The 21,617-nt window shown below is 39.5% G+C and overlaps 1 protein-coding gene across 13 annotated transcripts in view; it reads right to left on the reverse strand.

Annotated features, from left to right (window-relative positions):
• Nucleotides 1-21,305, reverse strand: part of FANCC (FA complementation group C) — a 284,485-nt gene extending 263,180 nt beyond the window's left edge. For 4 of the 13 annotated variants that reach the window (XR_010407814.1, XM_064579759.1, XM_064579761.1 and 1 more), the window contains exon 1: nt 21,108-21,305. The gene's annotated coding sequence lies outside the window, so the exon portion shown is untranslated. Of the gene's footprint in view, nt 1-666; nt 11,915-11,950; nt 12,002-12,100; nt 12,360-20,704; nt 20,836-21,107 lie in introns of those variants that run through there. The other 9 variants (XM_064579766.1, XM_064579760.1, XM_064579762.1 and 6 more) reach the window with 8 other exon arrangements.
• Between the last annotated feature and the right edge of the window lie 312 nt (nt 21,306-21,617).

A 21,617-nucleotide genomic window follows, 5' to 3' on the forward strand; every position in this document is an offset into this window, starting at 1 on the left:
AAGCAGGGGGAGTAGAAGAGGGAGAAGCAGGCTTCCCGCAGAGCGGGGAGCCCGATGCGAGGCTCGATCCCAGCACCCTGGGATCATGACCTGAGCTGAAGGCAGACGCTTAACGACTGAGCCACCCAGGCGCCCCAACATTCGTATCTTTATAGTACAGAGAAGATAATACTATATCCATGAAATGAGAAAATATTAACAAAATGAACATTCAGAGAACGATCTTGGAAATTAAACATAAAATACTAGAAATAAACTCAACAGAAAAGAATTTAAAGTTGAAAAAATGTCTCAAAGGTAAAGCAAAAACACAATGTGATGGAAAACAGGAAGAAGGTAAAGAATATCAGTCCTGGAAGTCAAATTCCAAATAAAGGGGCTCCAAAGAAAACAGAAGAGAGGATACAGTGAACACATATTTTCCTAGAACAAGAAGCTCCAAACTGAAAGGGTGCAACACAATGGATGAAAAGAGCATTATAATACACCATGGCACATCTTCATAAAATTGTAAAAACATTGGAAGGTAGAAGGAAATGGAACAGTGCCTTCACAATTCTGAAGGAAAATTATTTCTAACATGGAATTTTATATCCATCAAACTATCAAACAAGCGTGACTAGAATCACGACACATTCAATAGACAGTGACCAGAAAATAACTCACCTTCCACACACCCTTTTAACAAGATACTAGAGGATGTTCACTACCAAAAGCAGGGAATAAACCTAGAAAGAGAAACAAAAAGAAGATATAATATCAGAGAAAGGACAGAATGGATGATAATGAAGGAAAATCCTACAATAACTGAAAAAAGTTTTTAAACAGAAAGAGGCTTTTTGTATCTGCTCAGAGTTCCTTCTCAAAATACAGAATTTTATGTAAATGCTGAAAGAATTCAAGAAACCTCCACAACCTCTTAAATTAAAAAAAAAAAAAGGAAAGCAAAAAGAAAGACGGGGGAGACAAAAGCAACAGCATTCATTGTGGTATACCAGTCTTCTATATTGATAGAAAAAGCCAGTTCTTCTGATCAGCTCTGTGCTTCCAGTTACTAACTTTAGGTTACAACACAGTATTTGACAATGGTTGGCTTCAATTCTTCTGGTCATAAAATGTTTAACAGAAATTAAAGAACAAATGTAAATACGGGAAACTCAACTGCCTTCTTTTGATAAATGTTGCCTCTTTTTAATCAAAGACTAAAGATGGTTTAGCAATAGCCAATTTAGATGCTTCCTCAACAGTCCAGTGGAGAAATTCAGTAAAAGTAAATGGAATTTTAAAATGCGGTCACCAGGGGCACCTGGTGGCTCAATCAGTTAAGCATCTAACTCTTGGTTTCAGCTCAGGTCACGATCTCATGGGTTGTGGGATCAAGCCCTGAATTGGGCTCCTTGCTCAGCAGGGAGTCTGCTTGAAATAGTCTCTCCCTCTGTCCCTCTCCCTGCTCCTGCTCTCTCTCTCTCAAAAAAAATAAATAAATCTTTAAAATAAAATGTGGTCACAAATAAACAAGCAAACAAAAACAAAACAATCACACCCACTCCTAGAACTATCTGACCCATTCAAAGCGCCTCCAGTGGACTCCTGTATACTCTTAAATTTGACCCAAAAAACCCCAAAAAATCATACAAGATTTCATAAGAAATCAAAGCACAGAACGTAGCTCTAGAAAATACTATACTGCTTAACTGATACCTCACTGGTAATCACACTAAGTGGAAAATGAGAAAAACAAATTGGAATAGTGCAGGTTTTGAAAGCTTGTCCTACCACAGCCTAACTGAAAGACAAGTTCACAAGGAACATGCTCAAAATCACTCAGAATAAAATTCTTTCCTTAAATACAGCATTTTAAATTGTCCAACTGATACGATTCTAAAATATCAACTATTTACTATCTTCTAATTGACTAATGCAATTGGATTCCATTAACAGCTAATTTTTGCCAAATTCTAAAAAACTCATTTAAGTTAAAAGACCATAAAGAAAGAATACTTATACTGTATTTTTGCATTCCTACAATTCGAAAGCAACAGAATCAAATTTTTTCAGGATGTGAATAAACATGCCATACTTCAGGTTAAAAGCATATTCTATTCCAAAATTAGCAGTGAAAATAAGCTCGGAAAGAAAGGACTTCCCAGCCTTGAATTCAGTGGCATTAATATTAATGACAATCCCACTCATTTCAAAGGCATGTCCCAGAGTGTTTATATTATGAAAAATGGCTCTGGAATGTCATCTTCAGTAAATTTTAAATTGTTTAATCTGAGGTTTTGCTAGATTTGTAACAGCTGCACTTGTGTTTACAACTATAATTAAGATCTTTACAGCATGGCACTCCTTTACACATTTTTTAGATCTGGTTGGTACAAACATGTTGTACTGATCAATAGAAATGAGTTTGGTATCTCTCGATAGCTACAAATTTGGTCAGAATAAAGTTTTGTTTTGGATTAACATTGTACAACAAATGCATCATAGACCTTCAGAAGTTTTATGGTATTGGTTACAGAAGGATAGGATAAAAACTTCCATTCCTATACAAACATTTGGAAAATGACTCAATTTGTGTTTGTGGAATTCAAATTTTGTTTGGGGAGAAGATATGCATATCAAATACACTGTGGATCTAATTTGTTTGCTGGCATTCACGGAGGCTCTCAGGGCAAGTTACCAAGCAGAAACTGGTTAGGCAGTATTCAAAAGCCTGCATTTCTTCTAATACCTTTATTTACACAATAGAAAAATGCAACAAAAAGCCTGCCAAAGACTTGCTTAAGACTGTTTCAACAGGGAGCACCAGCAATCCTTGGCCATGGGGCTGCTGGGGCAATAAGAAGAGCACCAGACCAGCGTCAGTTTTGGGGGTAACAGTCAACAGCTTTGCCACTAACCTCAGTTTTTTCTCTGTAAATATTTCACAGAGAAGTTATTATTGAAGGTGAAGGTTCTCTGCTAAAATAAGTTGAGTCTGGCAACCAGAAATGCCCGGCTCTTTTAGAAACTGAAAAGATTATCATGCCCTAATAGCTAAGACATATTTAAAAGCTGCACAAACAGAAGTAACCCCACAAGTTCTTCAGCACTATCCTCTTTTTGGGCTCTCAGGCATTCCCAATCCTGGTCAAAATTAATTTTTTGAAAAGCCTCCACTCTATTTTGTTCAGAATTACCCATTTCTTCCCCTAGCTATAACTTTGACAACTGAATGCACTTCAAAATGATTCAAGTGTTACTAAATTACTTTAGACAAAGGTCATAAATTCAAATGTCCAGAATGGGTCAGTTAAATGAGTAAAGCAATCAAAAGGGCTTGAGGCTACTGGGAGACAAAGCATCATCCAAAGAAGACAGCCAGAACTTAGTTCCTGCCAGCTGCTGGCAAAGGAAAAGTCAGATTTAGTTGTCCTACTGCCTTAATAAAAACCTAGAAAATATGGGTTTTTAAAGGTGAAACTGCTTGGTGTTTAAATGTTAGTGATTAGAAAACTCTTAAACATCATGCAAGCCACACAAAACTTAACTTCAAAGCAGATCTGTTCTCTGCTTTATTATCTCTACCATGTTTGTTTTATACGGATGTATGTAAAATACCATTACAAGGTAAAAAAGAACTTTGGTGACTTTTTTTAATGCTTCAATTATGCTATGACTTATGTCGATATATTCAACAAGGTTCATTTTTTTTCCTTAAGCTACAATTGGTTTGTAATGTTATATTAACTTCAGCTTCATACACACACCATGATTTGATCTTTGTATACACTACAGTAAGTCTAGTTACTATGCATCACCGTATCATTGCTGTTTACCCATTTCATCCACCCCATAACCAACTGCCGTTCTGATAACCCCAATCTATTCTCCATATCTGGAGTTTTTGTTTTGTTTCTTGTTTCATTTTTTAGATTCCATATATAAATAAAGTCATAAACTTGTCTTTCTCTGACTTATTTCATTAGCATAATACCCTCAGATCCATCCATGTTGTTGCAAATGGCATGCTTTCATTCTTTTTTATGGCTGAGCGGTATTCCATTGTCTATATACCACATCTTCTTTTTCCATTCATCTACTGATGAATATTCTTGTTGTTTCCATATCTTGGCTACTGTAAATAATAACTGCAATGAACATGGTATGCAATATATGTTTCTTAATTAGTGTTTTCATCTTCAAATAAATACCAAGAAGTGGAACAGCTGGATCATATGGTAGTTCTATTTCTAATTTTATAAGGAAGCTCCATACTGTTTTGTTTAGTGGCTGCACCAATTTACATTCCCACCAGCTGTGCACAAGGGTTCCCTTTTCTCTACATTCTCTCAAACTTTTTTTTTAATAATAGCCACTCTAACAGGTGTGAAGTAATATACCACTGTGGTTTTAATTTGCATTTCCTTGATGGTGATGTAGAACATCTTTTCATGAGCTTGTTGGCCACTTATATATTTTCTTTGGAAATATGTCTGTTCAGATACACTGCCCATTTTTCAATGAAAATGTTCGGCTTCTTTGCTATTGACTTGCTTGAGTTCTGTATATATTTTGGATGTTAACCCCCTAACAGATGTATGATTTGCAAATATTTTCTCTCATTCAGTAGGTTGCCTTTTCATTTTGATGGTTTCTTTTGCTGTGCAGAAGCTTTTCAGTTTGATGTACTCCCGTCTGTTCATTTTTGCTTTTGAAATCAAATCCAAAAATTAAATGTCAAGACCAATGTCAAGGAACTTACCATCTATGTTTTCTCCTTGGAGTTTTATGATTTCAGGTCTTACATTCAAGCCTTTAATCCATTTTTTTTTTAAGATTTTATTTATTTATTTGAGACAGAGAGAATAAGAGACAGAGAGCATGAGAGGAAGGAGGGTCAGAGGGAGAAGCAGACTCCCCGCCGAGCAGGGAGCCCGATGCGGGACTTGATCCCGGAACTCCAGGATCATGACCTGAGCCAAGGCAGTCACTTAACCAACTGAGCCACCCAGGCGCCCCGCCTTTAATCCATTTTGAGTTAATTTTTGTGTACGGTATACGATAGTGCTCTAGTTTCGTTCTTTTGCATGTGGCTGTCCAGTTTTACCAACACCATTTTTGAAGAGACTTTCCCCATTGCAATGCTTGGCTCCTTTTCAGAAATTAATTGACCATAGGTGTGTAGGTTTAATCTGGGCTATTCTGTTCCATCAATGTGCCTGTTTTTATGTCAATAACATATGTTTTGACTACCATAGCTTTGTAGTACAGTTTGAAATCAGAAAGCATGATACCTCCAGCTTTGTTGTTCTTTCTCAAGATTGCTTTGGCTATTCAGGGTCTTTTGTGGTTCCACACAAATCTTTAAATTATTTGTTCTATTTCTGTGAAAAATATTGAAACATTTTTGATAGGGACTGCACTGAATCTACAGATTGCTTTGGGTAGTATGGACATTTTAAACAATATTAATTCTTCTAATCCATGAGCATGGAATATCTTCCCCTTATTTGTATCTTCCTCAATTTCTTTCATCAAGGTCTTATAGTTTACAGTGTACAGATCTTTCACCTTCTTGGTTAAATTTATTCATAGATAGGGGCACCTTGGTGGCTCAATTAGTTAAGTGTCTGAGTCTTGATTTTAGCTCAGGTCATGATCTCAGGGTCCTGAGTTCGAGCCCCATGTCCGGTTCCACACTCAACAGGGAATCTGCTTAAGGATTCTCTCTCTCCCTCTCCCTCTGCCCTTCCCCCTGCTTGCATGCTCCCCTCTCTCTAAAATAAATAAATCTTTTTAAAAATTTATTCATATTTTATTCTTTTATTTACAATTATAAATGGGGTTTCTTCTCTTTCTGATACTTCATTACTCATGTATAGAAATGCAACAGATTTCTGCATATTGATTTTGTAACATGCAATTTTACTGAATTCATTTACTAGTTCTAACAGTTATTTAAATGAGTCTTGTTTTTTTTAAATCCATTTAGCCACTCTAGGCCTTTTGATTGGAGAATTTAATCCATCTACTTTTAAGGTAATTATTGATAAGTATGTACTTATTGCCATTTGTTAATTGTTTTCTGGCTGTTTTTTGTAGTTCCTCTCTTTTCCTTTCTTATTCTCTTCCCTTGTGGTTTGATCACTTTCTGTAGTGCTTTATTTACATTCATTTCTTGTTATCTTTTGTACATGTATTAACAGGTTTTTGCTTTCTGGATACCCTGAAGTTCACATATAACAGCCTACATATATAACAGTCTATTTTATGTTGGTAGCAACTTAAGTTTGAAAGCATGCTAAAAACTCATTTTCACTATCCCCCCCGCAAACATTTTGTTTTGATATCTTCTTTTACAACTCTTTATTTTGTGTATCCAACATTTATTCATGATAAGAACTCTCAACAATATAGGAAGGAAAGTTCCTCAACCTGATAAAGATCATTAAGGAAAAACTTAATATCTAACATCATACCTACTGGTAAAATATTAGATGCTTTTCCCTTAAGATCAGAAACAAATCAAGAATGTCCACTCTCCCCACTTCCATTCAGCAATGTACTGGAAGTTTTAGGCCAGAAAAAAAAAAGGGCACCCAAATGCAAAGGGAAAAATAAAATTGTCTATATTGACAGATGACATGAGTGTATGCAGAAAACTCTAAGGAATTCACAAAAAACCTGCCTGAAATAATAAACAAGGTTGCATGATACTAGGTCAATATACAAAAAAAACAAGTGTATTTGTATTTTCATATACTGGCAATGAGCAATCCAAAATTGAAATATGAAAAACAGTTCTACTCACAATAGCATCAAAAAGGAAACACTAAGAAATAAAACTAACAAAAGAAGGGCAAGACTTGTACAATGATAATTACAAAAAAATGCTCAAAGAAATTAAAGATCTAAACAAATGAAAAGACATTCCATATTCATGTTATTACATTTCTCCCCCAAAAGGGATCTACAGAGTCAATACAATTTCTATCAAAATCAGCAGGCTTTTTGGGGGAAAAAAATGACAAGATGATACCAAAACTTAACATGGAAATGTAAGGAACCCAGAATAGCCAAAATAATGTGAAAAAGAACAAAAACAATGGAAGACTTTTATTACCCAATTTCAAAATTTACTACAAAGCTACCATAATTAAGACAGTGTGGTGCTGGTATAAAAACAGGCATGCAGATCACTGAAACAGAAATGAGAGTCTAGGAATAATTAATGGTCAACTGATTTTTTTTAAGATTTTATTTATTTACTTGAGAGAAACTGAGAGCTTGCATGCATATGTGGGGTGAGGAGTAGAGGGAGAAGGAGAGAGTCTCAAACAGACTCTGTGCTGAGTATGGAGACTGACAAAGGTCTTGATTTCATGACCTTGAGATCCTGACCTGAGCTGAAACCAAGAGCTAGACACAACCAAATGAGCCATCCAGGTACCCATACAGCAAATTGATTTTTGATAAAAGTGGGGGAAGGTTTTTTTCAACAAATAGTGCTAGCATAACTGGATATACATGTACAAAAAAGATGAATTTGGATCCCTATCTCATACCATACACAAAAGTTTATGGAAATTAATCATAAACCTAAGATATGATCCAAAAAAAGAAAAAAAATTGATAAAATGGACTTCCTCAAAATTAAAACTTTTGTACTTCAAAAGATACCATGAAGAGAATGAAAAGACAAGTAACAGAATGAGAGAAATTATTTGCAAAACATGTGTCTGATAATGGGCTTCTACTGAGATATACAAAGAATACTTACAACCCAATAATAAGACAATCAACTGTGAAAATGTGTTAAGGAAACCTAAGTTAAAATTGGAACAAGGAAGCCATGAAAGGAGGGCTCTCACACAGACCCATTTATTGCAGCTGAACTCTCACAGTCTTCCAACAAACTTTATTCAAAACTACCCCTCCAAATTCCTCCTTTCCTCTATAAAAGGATCCTCCCCTCCATTGTTCTCAGGATTTGCCTATGGTTCACCATAGTTTCCTTCTCTTGAACTGCAATTCCTCTGCTATTTCCAAATAAACTTGATTTTGCTGGCTGATCACTTACATTTTTAAAGATTGACATTTCATGGTGTCAGAAGTGGGATCCGAAGGCAATGAACCCTAGAGGAACTAATGACCCCTAGAGCCACATGTGGCACCCACTTGTACCCCTCATACTCTCTGCTTGAGTTGTCTTCTTCCTTTCAGTTTGATAAGTCTTTTCTCAGATTCAAGCTCCCTCCTTTTGGTTGAGCTCTCCAATTTTACTGGTGATCTGTTTTCTTGAAGGTATAGTCCTTTTAGTGATACTCATTTATATTGTGAACCTCTGGTTTTGAAGTATGAGAAGATCCCAATCCTCTAAATTCTCTCAAGAGGGTCCTCCTTCTGGGATCCCAGTTTTATGTTCAAAAACTACAGTCCCTCCTCTTGTGCATCCTTAACTAAGTAGGACAACTTACAGATAACTTACAACTCAAATGCCCAAAGATAACTTACAACTCCAATGGCCATCATGGGGAACCTTCAATCACCCAAACTCATATTTTTCAGAACCAAATTAGAAGACCATAGCTCCGAAATTAAACAGACTAAATGGGATCCCTATCTTAATTGGTACCTGGAGGCTTCCAAATGTACCCAAGATTTTAAAATCATCTCTTTACAAAATATCATTTCCAAATAAACTGAGGTGAACAATTGAAAGAAGACCCAAAAAAGCTTCTAAGGCCTCTTTTTCCCCTCCCTGTGCTCTTTGTCTCTGCTGCCAGCTTCTTTTCCTCCTGCACCACCCCCATCTTCTTTATACCCTTCACTTTCTCATTCTGATCCCCTCACTAAACTTTTCTTTTTCTCAAAATCTCTCACTTCCTGCTCCCCTGAACCTATTAAAACCTGCCCCTTTAAAATCAGACCCTCTGTCAATCCAAATGCTAAACCCTTAATTTCTTCTGTTACCTGGACTAAAGTTGAATTACAAGCCATAGTCAAAGATTTTCCCAAAGTAACTGAAGATCCCCATAGATTTGCTGAGGAATTTAGTATAGTCATTCAAACTTATCAGCCTGGTTTCTCTGGTTTATACCATATGCTTGTTAGGGAAGGCCAGGCCCAACTACCAAATGGAATGATCCCAAGAAGCCTAGAATTACAACATGGGTACAAAGAAACCCTTGCTGCCATATATATGATCAGGCTTGGGGAATTGCCAACTGATCCTTTTGGTAATTCTCAGGGCTTTCCCAAAGCCAGCTGATTGGAATATGATTCAGGCTTGTACCCAGAAGCCCAATGAGCCCATGCATGATTATTAGAGCCAGCTCCAAATTATCTTTAAAGAAAATTCTGGTCTTGCTTTGGATATTGAGTCCACCTGGATAGCAGTTAACTCTATGTTCATTAACAGGCTGAACTGGGATTTTTTTATTCTAGTTAAAAGGACCAGGATGGAATGAAAAAGTATCTCTACTGCAGATTGAGCTGATTTAGCAAACAAGGTCACCTACATCTTAGATGATTCAAATAAAAGAAAGACCCATAAACCCCTTCATTTGAACTCCAACAAATGAAGGATCCTAAATAAAACCAAAACCGTCCTGGTCTCTGCCATTATTGCAAAAAGCCAAAATATTGGAAGAAAGACTGCTACAAGCCTAAGTGCTCCAGGCACCTTCAGCCCTCTATCCAGCCAATGTTCTAATCCCCAGTGATGGAACTCCAAACTCCAGGGACTATTCCAGTCCTTTCCCTTAATTGACCTGGAGAAACCACTCTCCAGATGGGGAATGAATCTCTCTGTACCTACTGATACTAAAGCTACACTCCTCAGTGCTCAACTCCACTGCCATTAAACACCCACTGCCTCAGAGTACTAAAACAGTTCAAATAGCGGGAGTCTCTAATAAATCTCAACAGGTTCCTATCTCTAAACCTATACCTTTTTGCTTAGGCCTTTAGAGATACCCAACCTTTTCTCCTTAGTTTCTCTGACCTTATTTATTTATTGGGCCAAGATTTCTTAGAAAAATATCATGCTGGGATTTTTCTTCCAAAAGGTAGAAATAATTCTAGAATTTGACAGCAGGAACCAAAATAGCTAACTAGATAAGTCAAATGACCCTTCAATAGCTCTTATTTGCTCCATCTCTGATATCAATATATCTACTCCAAGGACACTAATCATTTGTCTCTAATGGATCAGCTACCATCCTCTCCATGACAAAATCCCCAACTGATATTTACAGAATCCACAGTGCACCTCCTGTTAAAGATACAAACAGATTCTTCAAAATCTCTCCCCAGAATTAACCAATACCCTAATAAACAGAGGCCCTTCAAGGCATTAAGCCAATAACAGAAGGCTACAAGACTCAGGGCCTCATTATCCCCTGCACCAGGCACTGCAACACCATTTTACCTGTGAAGAAACCAAATGGCCATGGATGGAGGCTCATCAAGACCTCCAAGCCATAAAAAATATTGTCATCGCTTTGCCCCTCTGTTGTCCCCAATCCCACCTTATTTGCTTCCATCCCTACTGAGAGCAAATTTTCTTCCATGATTGATTTATGTAGTGTTTTCTTCAGTATCCCAGTAAATAAAACTAGTAAATATCTTTTTGCCTTTACTTGGGAAGAACAGCAATATACCTGGACAGTAATGCCCCAGAGTTTCATGGAAAGCCCTTTTTTCTTACAAGCTTTCAAGACTGACCCAGATGATATCAAGTTCCCTGGAGACTCCACTTAAATATGTGGATGACTTACTTCTCCGCTCCTCTTCCCAAGCCTCCTCACAAGAAGATAGCATCCATCTGCTAAAACTCTAAGCCAAAAAGGGATAGAAAGTCTCTTTAAAAAATTTAAAATTTGTTCAAACTTAAATTTGATACTTAGGACATTTAACCTTAGAACAAGGACTGCATCTAAGATCACACAGGCTTCATGGCACCCTGAACTTCTCAAAGCCCAAAACCAAACATCAGCTGTGAGGTTTTCTCAGGTTGGCAGTCTACTGTTGCAACTGGATCCCCAACTTTTCCCTTATGGCCCAACCCTTAAAACCTTGTTTAAAAACATCTAAACCTAGGAAGATTGAGATGACATGATTTTTCAAATCTTAAAAGATTTGGTTTAATAACCATCCCCTGGCCCTTGGACACCCCAATTATCAACTCCCTTTCTTTGTTGTATATGAAAAAGGGAATGCCCTCGGGGTACTCATCCAAAAACAAAAGGATCACCACCAACCCACAGGATATTATAGAAAACAACTAAATCCTGTAGCCCAGGGATATCCCCGTTCCTCATAGCTATACCTGCTACTGCCCTTCTTGTAAAGGCCACTGAGGGAATAATCATGGGATCCCCTTTAACCATCTTTGTGCCACATGTTGTCAAAGCTCTTCTTAACTCTCATCATACTCAACATCTTTCATTAAGCCATTTCACTTCCTATGAAATCATCATGTTAACTGCCCCTTAGATCACTCTTGTTCACTATAGTTACCTTAATCCTGCTAATCTTCTCCCCTCCTCTACTGATGAAAGCCCCAACAACTGCTAAATACTAACAAATCACCTTCCGACCCACATGATGATTTACAGGAAACTTCAGATAACACTGACTTTTCATGGTTCACCGATGGATCTTATTTGAAAGATGAAAATGGTAAATATTGTGCTGAGTATGCAATATCAACTTTTGAAATAATTGAAGCAGCACCTTTGCCTTTGGCTATTTCAGCCCGTCAAGGCAAATTATATGCACTCTTTAGGCCTGTATCCTAGACAAGGGCAAAATTGCAACATTTGCACTGAGGGTAGACATGTCTTTGGAGTGGCTCACGATTTTGGAATGTTATATAAACAATGTGGCTTTTTTACTTCCAGCAGAGATAAAATTAAAAACAGGCCTTACCTTCAGTAATTATTGGATGCCATATTCTTACCTGCTGCTTTGGCTATTATTAAGGTCCGGGGGGCATTCTAAGCTTGACTCTCTGAAAGGTAAAGGAAATCACCTCACTGACATTTCCCAAAAAATGCTACCCTCAAAGGGTCCAAAAGTCAAACCTCTGTTATGGTCCAAAGGAACTCACCTCCAGAGGGTAGCCTGGAGAAATTGACGAGAGACACCAACAATCAGCACCAGAAAAGGAAAAACAATATTGGCAATCAAACGGTAGCTGGTATGATAAAAAGAGAAACTTGTGTTTTGGGCCAAACAAAAACTCAACCCCACCAGAAATTCTGTAATTCTATTTTCTTATTCCCTTTTTAAATTAACATACAATAGGGGCTCCTGAGTGGCTCAGTCGGTTAAGCGACTGCCTTCGGCTCAGGTCATGATCCCGGAGTCCCGGGATCGAGTCCCGCATCGGGCTCTCTGCTCGGCAGGGAGCCTGCTTCTCCCTCTGACCCTCCCCCCCCTCATGTGCTCTCTCTCTCATTCTCTCTCTCTCAAATAAATAAAATCTTAAAAATAAATAATTCATTAACATACAATAAACATACAATGTTATATTAGTTTCAGGTGTATAATACAATGATTCAACACTACTATACATTGTTCAATATTCATCAAGATAAGTGTACCTCTTAATTCCCTTAATTTATTTCACTCATCCCTTCATTCACCTCCCCTCTGGTAACCACCAGTTTGTTCTCTGTATTTCTCTTGTTTTTTTTGTCTTTTTTCTTTGTTCATTTGTTTTTGTTTTGTTTCTTAAATTCCATGTAAGAGTAAAATCATATAGTCTTTTCCTGCCTGACTTGTTTCACTCAACATTACACCCTTTAGGTACATCCATGTTGCTGCAAATGGAAAGATCTCTTCTTTACGACTGATTAATATTCCTGTGTGCGTGTGTGTGTACACCTTCATCCATTCATCTATCAATGGACATGGGTTGTTTCCATATCTTGGCTATTGTAAATAATGCTGCAATAAACATAGGGTGCATATACCTTTTCAAAATACATATGTTTTCATTTTCTTTGGGTAAATAGCAGTAGTGGGATTACTGAATCATTCGATAATTCTATTTTTAATATTTTGAGGAAACTCCATACTGTTTTTCACAGGTTACACGAATCTGCATACTCACCAACAGTGCACAAGGGTTCCTTTTCCTCCACATCCTCATGAACAATTGTTATTTCCTGTCTTTTTAATTTTATCCATTCTGACAGGTGTGAGGTGATATCCCATGGTGGGTTTGATTTGCATTTCTTTGATGGCTAGTGATGTTGAGCATCTTTTCATATGTCTGTTGGCCATCTGTATGTCTTCTTTGGAGGAATGTCTATTCAGGTCCTCTGCCCATTTTTCATTGGATTTTTTTTGGAGTTGAATTGTATAAGCTCTGTATATAGTTCAGATATTAACCCTTTATTGCATATGCCATTTGCAAATACCTTCTCCCATTTAGTAGGTTGCCTTTTTGTTTTGTTGATGGTTTCCTTCACTGTGCAAAAGCCTTTTATTTTGATGTAATCCCAATAGTTTATTTTTGCTTTTGTTTCCCTTGCTTCAGGAGACATATCTAGAAAAATATTTCTATGGCCAATGTCAAAGAAATTACTGCCTGTTTTCTTCTAGGAATTTTATGGTTTCAGGTCTCACATTTAGGTCTTTAATCCATTTTGAGTTTATTTTTAAAGTTTCCATTATTGACCACTGTACATGCACTCAACCAGTGGTCTATGGATAAAATGATAGGTTTCTGAATCAATACTGTTATGGAAAGGTGAGAAACCAAGCGACACTCAGAGAAGTAGGAGAACCTGGGTTTATTTTACGTTGGTGGACCCAGACGAGCTCGCACTCAAAATTCTGGGCCCCGGGTAGCGGGGTTACAGAGCTTTTATAGGGCAGTGCAGGGAGTCAGGTACCAAGGGCTGTGCTGACTGCCGGTAGGAGGGTTTAAATTGGCAGGGAGGGGGGTGCTTTTTAGGGGGGAACAGTAGTTAGGGCAGTGCAGGAAGCTTGTGGCGGGAAGCCTGTCTAAAGTAGAAATGGCTGGTTATCTCTTGCTCAAGCGGGGCTTCTGGTTATCTCCTAGTATTGCTAGTAACCTTCCACCTTCTGGGGCCTGCCGGCCTGGGTCTGCTCTGGATAATTTTCCTCTTCAATACTAGTGGGGAAATACTAACAAAGCCACAAAAAAGGCCTACTGTGATTGCCCCAACTGCCCAAAATACAATCCAGGAAAACCTATCCTCACTGCTCCTGGGCACTTTAAATTGCCTAATGAACCATTCGAGGTTTGGAAAATGGACTTTATTCAGCTACCCCCATCTCATGGGTACAAATATGTCTTGGCAATGATTCATGTCCTCCCACTGGGTCAAAACCTTTCCATGTAGACAAGCTACTTTGCTCTTCAGTAGCTAAAATTCTACTGGGGGGAAAAAAAATCATCCCTACCTGAGGAACCCCTCTTAAGCCCTACAGTGACTAAGAAACTCACTTTATTGGGTCAAATATTATGGTGAGTCTGTGATGTCTGGCCAGTTCTGTAGCATTTTCACTGTTACTTATCATCCTTCACATCTTTCACTTACTATCCTCGGTCTTCAGGACTAAGTGAACAAACCAGCAGCAGTAAAAAAAACTCAACTGGCAAAATTTGTGGAAAACTTCCAAATACCCTGGCCAAAAGAACTGCCTTAGTCCTTCCTAATCTCAGATCCACCCCCTTTGGAACCCACAAGTTCTCACCTTTGAGATAATTATTGAGTGCCCTATGCATCTAGCTTCGACATTTTTTGACCCACACCTAATAAAAGGAGATATATTTCAGTATCGCAAAGGTCTAATTACATCCCTTGAAAACAATAATGCGCTAACAGAGCAATCTTTTCACAACATGTTCCCAGGAGATGAAGACCCCCAAACACCACACCCTATAACCTGGGGATTTCATTTATTAGAAAGGACATCTCCAAAAAGACTCTCTTCAACCACACTAGAAAGGTAATTACGACCAATTCTTGTGCCAGCAAACTCCATGGAGTTGACTCCTGGATCCATGTGTCTCATCTAAAGAAAGCCTCAAATCCTGACTAAACCTGCACACCAAATGGTGACCTAAAATTAAGGATTTCCAGGAACTGAAGCCAACAACAGCCGAAGCAGAGTTTTCCCAACATGATGAGGGTAGACCTGTACATTCTCCCCTTTCTGCTCCCCTTTCTGCTTCTGCAGAAGGGCCCACAGCAACCACCTGGCCACCCACCTCAAAATACCCATAAGCCCTAACTGACGCTACTTACAATCAGGCACAGTTACCAAAAAAGGGAATATTCCATGTCCCCATACCTCCTCTCCTCCCACCTTTAAAAACAGCCCCCACCCACTACCTCGTGGCAGACAGTCTCTCCTTTGCTGTCTTGCCCGCTGCTCCCTCGCGGTGTATTAAATAAACTTCTAACGCCTCTGTTCTCCCTCAGGTGAATCCTTTCATTGTCCAAACTGCTGGCTTCCACCCCATCAGGTCACCCCACATTTTAGGCCCCCATACGATTGGGAGAGACACCATATATTTCCTGATTCCTGGCAAAAAGGGAAAACATTTCCCACAGTTGGATGTCATCAGAAACCTGGATCTGTCCATGACAGCTGTGAACCTTTAGTCTTCCCTGTAGCCAACTTTTCCTTCATCTCCAATGCAACCACTAACTAGACCCTCACCCTTCAGGGTCTTTCTTTCTTTTTTTTTTTAAACAACCTTTTTTAAAATTCAAATTTTAAAATCCAATTAATTAACATATAACATATAACGTATTATATATTAGGTAGAGGTCAGTGATTCATCAGTCTTATATAATACCCAGTGCTCATTACATCACCCAGCTACCCAATCCCCCCATAAGAGACTCTTAATCATAAGAAACAAACTGAGGGTTGCTGGAGGGGGAGGAGAGGGTATTTCTTTCTGAGTCAAACTTCTAGAACCAGGTTTTCCCCATACCTTGCTTTGACCTGTACCCTGTCATAACTCTCAATGCAACTAATTACACCCACTGCACTTATACAGTTCTCCATTCTTACTACTACCTCACGTTTGCTTGCTGTAGCAAAATAACCCCCTTCTATACAGCCTTCAAGAACCAAGTCCACAGAACAAGACCGTTTCTCCCTAATTATTCCCTAAATACCAGTGACCCTAGGCTCAAAAGGGCCAACTGAATAATCTCAATTAACACCATTATTAATAATCAAACCATAGTAGGAGTCTTATGTGCACTACGTGGTTTTATCTTTGTCTGTGGTGAATCACTGGGCCTATGAATGTTTAGACCACGGGGGGGGGGGGGGGGGGGAGACGCCAATGCATACTAGGATTTCTAACTGTCCCCAGGGACATCCACAATAAATCTGAAGCCTCGCATAGGTTTTCCCCATTAAAACTTCACTGCCACATTAAAAGGTAACTCCCAGGAGGCATATGTGACTTTGGATTTGCCTCCATCAGAAGGGTACTTTATCCCTTTTGTGGACTTCCATGACAATGAACGAATGATTAGACATCTTCCTCTGGAACTGGGAAAACTTGCCAAACCCAGTCCTAAGGCAATAGCAGCCCAACAACAAACACTTGGTCACTGGCTAAAGTATAGGCAGGCATACCTTGTTTGTGCTTCACAGATACTGCATGTTTTTTTTCCCCACAAACTGAAGGTTTGTGGCAACCCGGTGTCAAACAAGTCTATTAGTGCCATTTTTCCAAAAGCATTTGCTCACTTTGTATCTGTGTCACATTTTAGTAATTCTCACACTATTTTAAACTTATTATTATATTTGTTACAGTGATCTGTGATCAGTGATTATAACTTGCTGAAAGCTCAGATTGGTTAGCATTTCTTAGTAATATTGTTTAATTAAGATATGTATTTTTTTAGACATAATGCTATCATACACTTAATAGACTACAGTATAGTGTAAACATAACTTTTATATGCACTCGGAAACCAAAACATCCATCTGACTTGCCTTATTGCAATATTTACTTTACTGTAATATTCGCTTTATTACAGTGTTCTGGAAAGGAACCCACAATATCTTTGAGTTTGCATATAGCCTTTGATTACCTACTTGCTGAACCAGGAAGCATTTATGCAATAGCAAACACCACCTGTTGCACTTGGATAAATCCTCCAAAGTAGAAACCCAATCACATAAAATTACGGAACAAGTACATTAGCTACAATAAATTCCATCTGAAGATCTAGGGTCCTTCGCTCTCTTTAGCCAGTCACTTTCGGGTTTGGGCTCCTGGTTCAGACTATTATATAAACTGGTGTCATTATTCTGCTCTTCATATCATTCTGTATAATCGTTTTTAAGCTTTGTACCTGTTGCCTGTCAAAACCTTGTAGAAAGGACATATCCAACAGGATGATGCGGCAGCCTCAACACTTCAAAATATTTCCAATGCTTATAACCTTGATAAGATACAGACTTTGAATGAATACCTGAGAGTTCTTTCTCCCACTGTTTCTTGTTACTCAAATGTGGCTTCAGTGGTTTCCAATCTGTGCACCTCCCTCTGATGTGGGACATGACATACAGGAAAGATCCTTCCTGGCACCAAAGGACAAAAACAATTCTAACAAGGAACAGATGGCTCAACTTTTGGTCAGTGATGCTAAGAAAGGTTTGAAAAGGTGTTAAGGAAACGTAACTCAAAATTGGAATTTTGGAAACCATGAAGAGATGATTCACACACATAGTACCTGTCCAAGCTTGCACTGTCCAGCAGTAAGAAGGAAGGTTTGCTCTCCGCCCAGGAACAACAAGCTGCCCTCACCTACAGCCAACGAGAAGCTGCCACCACTTCAAATTCTCATTTTCTTCCAATGAACTTTTGTTCAAAACAGACCCTCCCAAACTTCCTCCTTTCCTCTATAAAAGGACACACCTACTCTGCTCTCAGGACTTGCCTATGGTTCACCATAGTTTGCTTGTCTTGAATTGCAGTTCCTCTGCTGTTGCCAAATAAACCTGATTTTGCTGCCTGAATCACCTACCTTTTACTTTTAAAAGGTTGACATACCCAATTGAAAATGGACAAAAGGTTTCAATAAATATTTCAAAAGTGACATAGAAATTGCTAATATGCACATGAAAATATATTCAACATCATTGACCAATAGGGAAATACAAATTAAAACCATAATGAGATACTACTTTCACACCCACTAGGATGGCTACTTCAAAAAGACACAATTAACAAATGAAGTTCTGGAAAAATTAAAACCCATATACATTGCTAGGAACTTGCATGTGCAAACTTGTTAGGGTGGTATAATATGGTACAGCCACACTGGAAAAGTCTGGCAGTTTCTTAAAAAGTTAAACATGAACTTATTATACAACCCAGCAATTCCATTCGTAAGTATCTATCCAAGAAAAATGAAAACATATGTCCAAAGACTTGCACATGAATGCCCACAGCAGCATTATTCGTAATAGCCAAAAAAGAAGTAACGCAAGTGATGAACAGATAAACAAAATATGGCATATCCATACAATGGGATGCTATTCAGCAATAAACAGGAACTATTGATACATGCTACAAAATGGATAAATCTCAAAAACATCATGCTAAGTGAAAGAAGCCAGAGATAAGACAGTACTTATTTTATGAATCCATTTATATGAAATGCCCAAAGGCTAACCTATAGAGACAGAAAGCAAATCAGTGGTTGCCTGATTGCCTAGCTGAAAGCCACAGCTAGGATCAACTAGGAACTTGCATGTGCAAACCTGTTAGGGTGGTATAAATGTTCTAAAAATGAATCGTAGTAATCACTGCACAATTCCAAAAACCTAAATTTACTAAAAATCACTTAATTCTTTAGAAAACAGAGTACACAATGTCAAAAAGATGATTTCCACATGAACTCTGCCTCCCTATAACTAGAGAAGGGTACCAGGAAGATTACAGATGTTCCTATTTCAGAGATCTCAACAGGGAAATGATTTCTACATACCCAGCAGAACTAATGAAGAGCCTAAGAGAACGAACCAGTTAACATTGCAAGGTCTCTTCCAAAAAAAAAAAAAAGGTTTTTAGTAGAAAATGAAATGCTCAAGATTTGTAGTGTTCTCTAACTTTTCTGATAAATTTTTAAGTTTCTTCCTTCTCTATTTCTACTACATTTTTATTGAAACACTGTAAACTCAATGTACTTCTCCCATAGGTGTTCCTTCAAATTAAAGTCAGGATCCATAAACAAGAACAGAGAATACACATACCCCAACCTAAAATTTTATAAATCCATTTGGTACTGATTTCCAGCCTGATTTGAGGCTCCACCACTACCAACTTGGAACTGCCACACCATGTGTGATTTTTCTGGCTCTCTCTGTGGCCTAGGTAATCAATCCAACTTTCTACTGGCCAGGCTGGCCTCCTTGTAGCTGGTTTTCATAAATACAAAATTTGTATAATTGTTACTGGAACTACTTGCTGAAATATGGAACTGGTTTAAAATACCATTTATTTTAAAATGTACATGCACAGTTTCACATACATGCAGCAACAAAGCTTCCACACCCAGCCAATCAATCAAGTTAATGCCTTTTTTTTAGAGAACAAAAAATTCCAATATAGTTTGCCTTCCTTTTCTGGAACCTCAGTAAATGTTTTTCAAGAAATCAAGAGGAATATGACTGAATAATGAAAAAGATTAATTAAAATGTAATATATACTAAAGTATAATTAGTCCAATTCTAAATAAGCAGGACCTAACTTTAACCCTGGGGAAAGAGGCCTCTAATAGAACTAGGAAGAGCAAATTCTGTTTTGATGCAGTCTTTCTTGTATATGCATATGAATGCTTCTTTCCCTGTGAATCTGGCACAGTCCATTATATTGAAACATCAGTTTGATTTAAGTTTAATGGATAAAGTCACAATGAACGTGTTTTCTATCTAAACTTATGTAATAAATGATCCCAACACATGGTATGAATTCTATCATTTGTAACAACCTTTCCTCCCCTCTTTAAGGGAATAATGAGAAAAGGTTCTGAGCTGCACATCACTGAAGGTGAGTGACATTCATAAATGGCTGAAGTTGGGTGGCCCAAAAGTGCCCTGCTCACGTGATAAATGGTAAGTCAATCACATCAGTTAAGATGCACTAAATGGACAGGTTATAATGAAACCGGGAGCCAAGGAGTTTTCCAACAGTTTCAGATTAGGATAAAACCACTGGCACATACAGGTCTTTGCCAGAAAATTCCTCGGCCTCTTTCCTTAAAATTCTGGTCCCAAATTCCTCATGTTTCAATAAGTCCTAATCTTTTCCTCTTCCAGACTTCTAACCCGTACAACATAACCACAGAAGGTTCATGGTTGTAAAAGCGCCCACGTAAATACAAAAAAGCAATCCAAGAAACAACATCTCCTAAAAAAATCTCAGGGATTTGGACGCGATTTGGCCTAGCGGTCAAAGAAAGAGAGTTGCGGGGAGACGGTCGCCGATCAGAACCTCCCTCCCCTTGTGCGATGAAAGGCCTGGAGGGCGGGAGGGGTAACAGCCGCGCCCCAGGCTTCTCTAATTGGGCCTCGCCCCCTCCCAGTGCCCTGGAGGCAGGGGGACGGAGAGCAAGCGGCCAGCTGTAAGGGTGATGGGTTAGAAGAGGAGAGCTTTTCACAGCTCCCACGGATCCGGGGTGAAGAAATTCACCTTTGCACCTCTCCTTTTAAGTAGACAGAGCTGCCAGGGTTCAATGAACAAAAAGAACCGAAACGCCCATTCCCAGGTCTCACCGCTCCGGGGGCTCCCTTCCGCGTGACCCCTGCGCCGGCTCCACCCCCGGGCCTGCCCCGCCCCCTGGGCCCGCCCCCTGGCCCACCGACCCGCCCTTCCGCGGGCTGGCGCCACCTCAAGCCTCTACCCACCTCCCCGCCTCAGCCCTAACGCACGGCGGGGGCTCCGCTCACCCACCTAGATGCGCAAAGCGCGGCGAACGTTCTCGCGAGTCTTCCTTCCCTACTCTCCCCCTCCCCACCCCCATCCCTAGGCTGACGCGTCGGCCAGACCCTCAGGGAAGCAGCAGCCTTCGCTCTCGTTCTGCGGCCTCTCTTACCGGGTGGTCTGCGCCAGAGCTGCTTCAGCAGTTTGGGCAGTGGCAGAAAGGACGCCTCCGCCCGGGTTCTGTGGCTTGCAAATTTGGCTTTGCCCCGTACTGGTTTTTTGTTTTGTTTGACTTTTTTTGGAATTTTCCCGCGGTCGCTCGGCAGTGGAGCGGCGCTCGCGCGCTCTAGCCCCGCAGTGCACTCTGGGGCCTGGCGAGCGGTGCCGCGCGCTTCCGCGGCATCGCGGGAAAATGCGAGGAATCTCGCGCTCGCGGTGGAGGGGGACGCGGGTCTAGCTCCGGCTCGCCGGAAGTCGGCCCGGCCCGGCCCTCGGCGGCCGGTCGCGCTCCGAGGCTGGTGGGGGAGCTGGGGCTGTCTTAGCTTTCCAGGGTCGGTGCTGGAGTCACGGGCGAGAACTAGACCGAGGGAAAGACCCGGGAGGGAGAAACCTGGGGTTTTTAAGCAGGTTGTTGCCCAGTGTTGCAAGATTCAGTCCAAAATGCAGAGGACGTAAAATGGAA

Source organism: Mirounga angustirostris, unplaced genomic scaffold (assembly GCF_029215605.1).
Source record: "Mirounga angustirostris isolate CCGP_5_RB_7025 unplaced genomic scaffold, mMirAng1.0.hap1 SCAF_15, whole genome shotgun sequence".
In the NCBI taxonomy this organism is placed as follows: Eukaryota; Metazoa; Chordata; class Mammalia; order Carnivora; family Phocidae; genus Mirounga; species Mirounga angustirostris.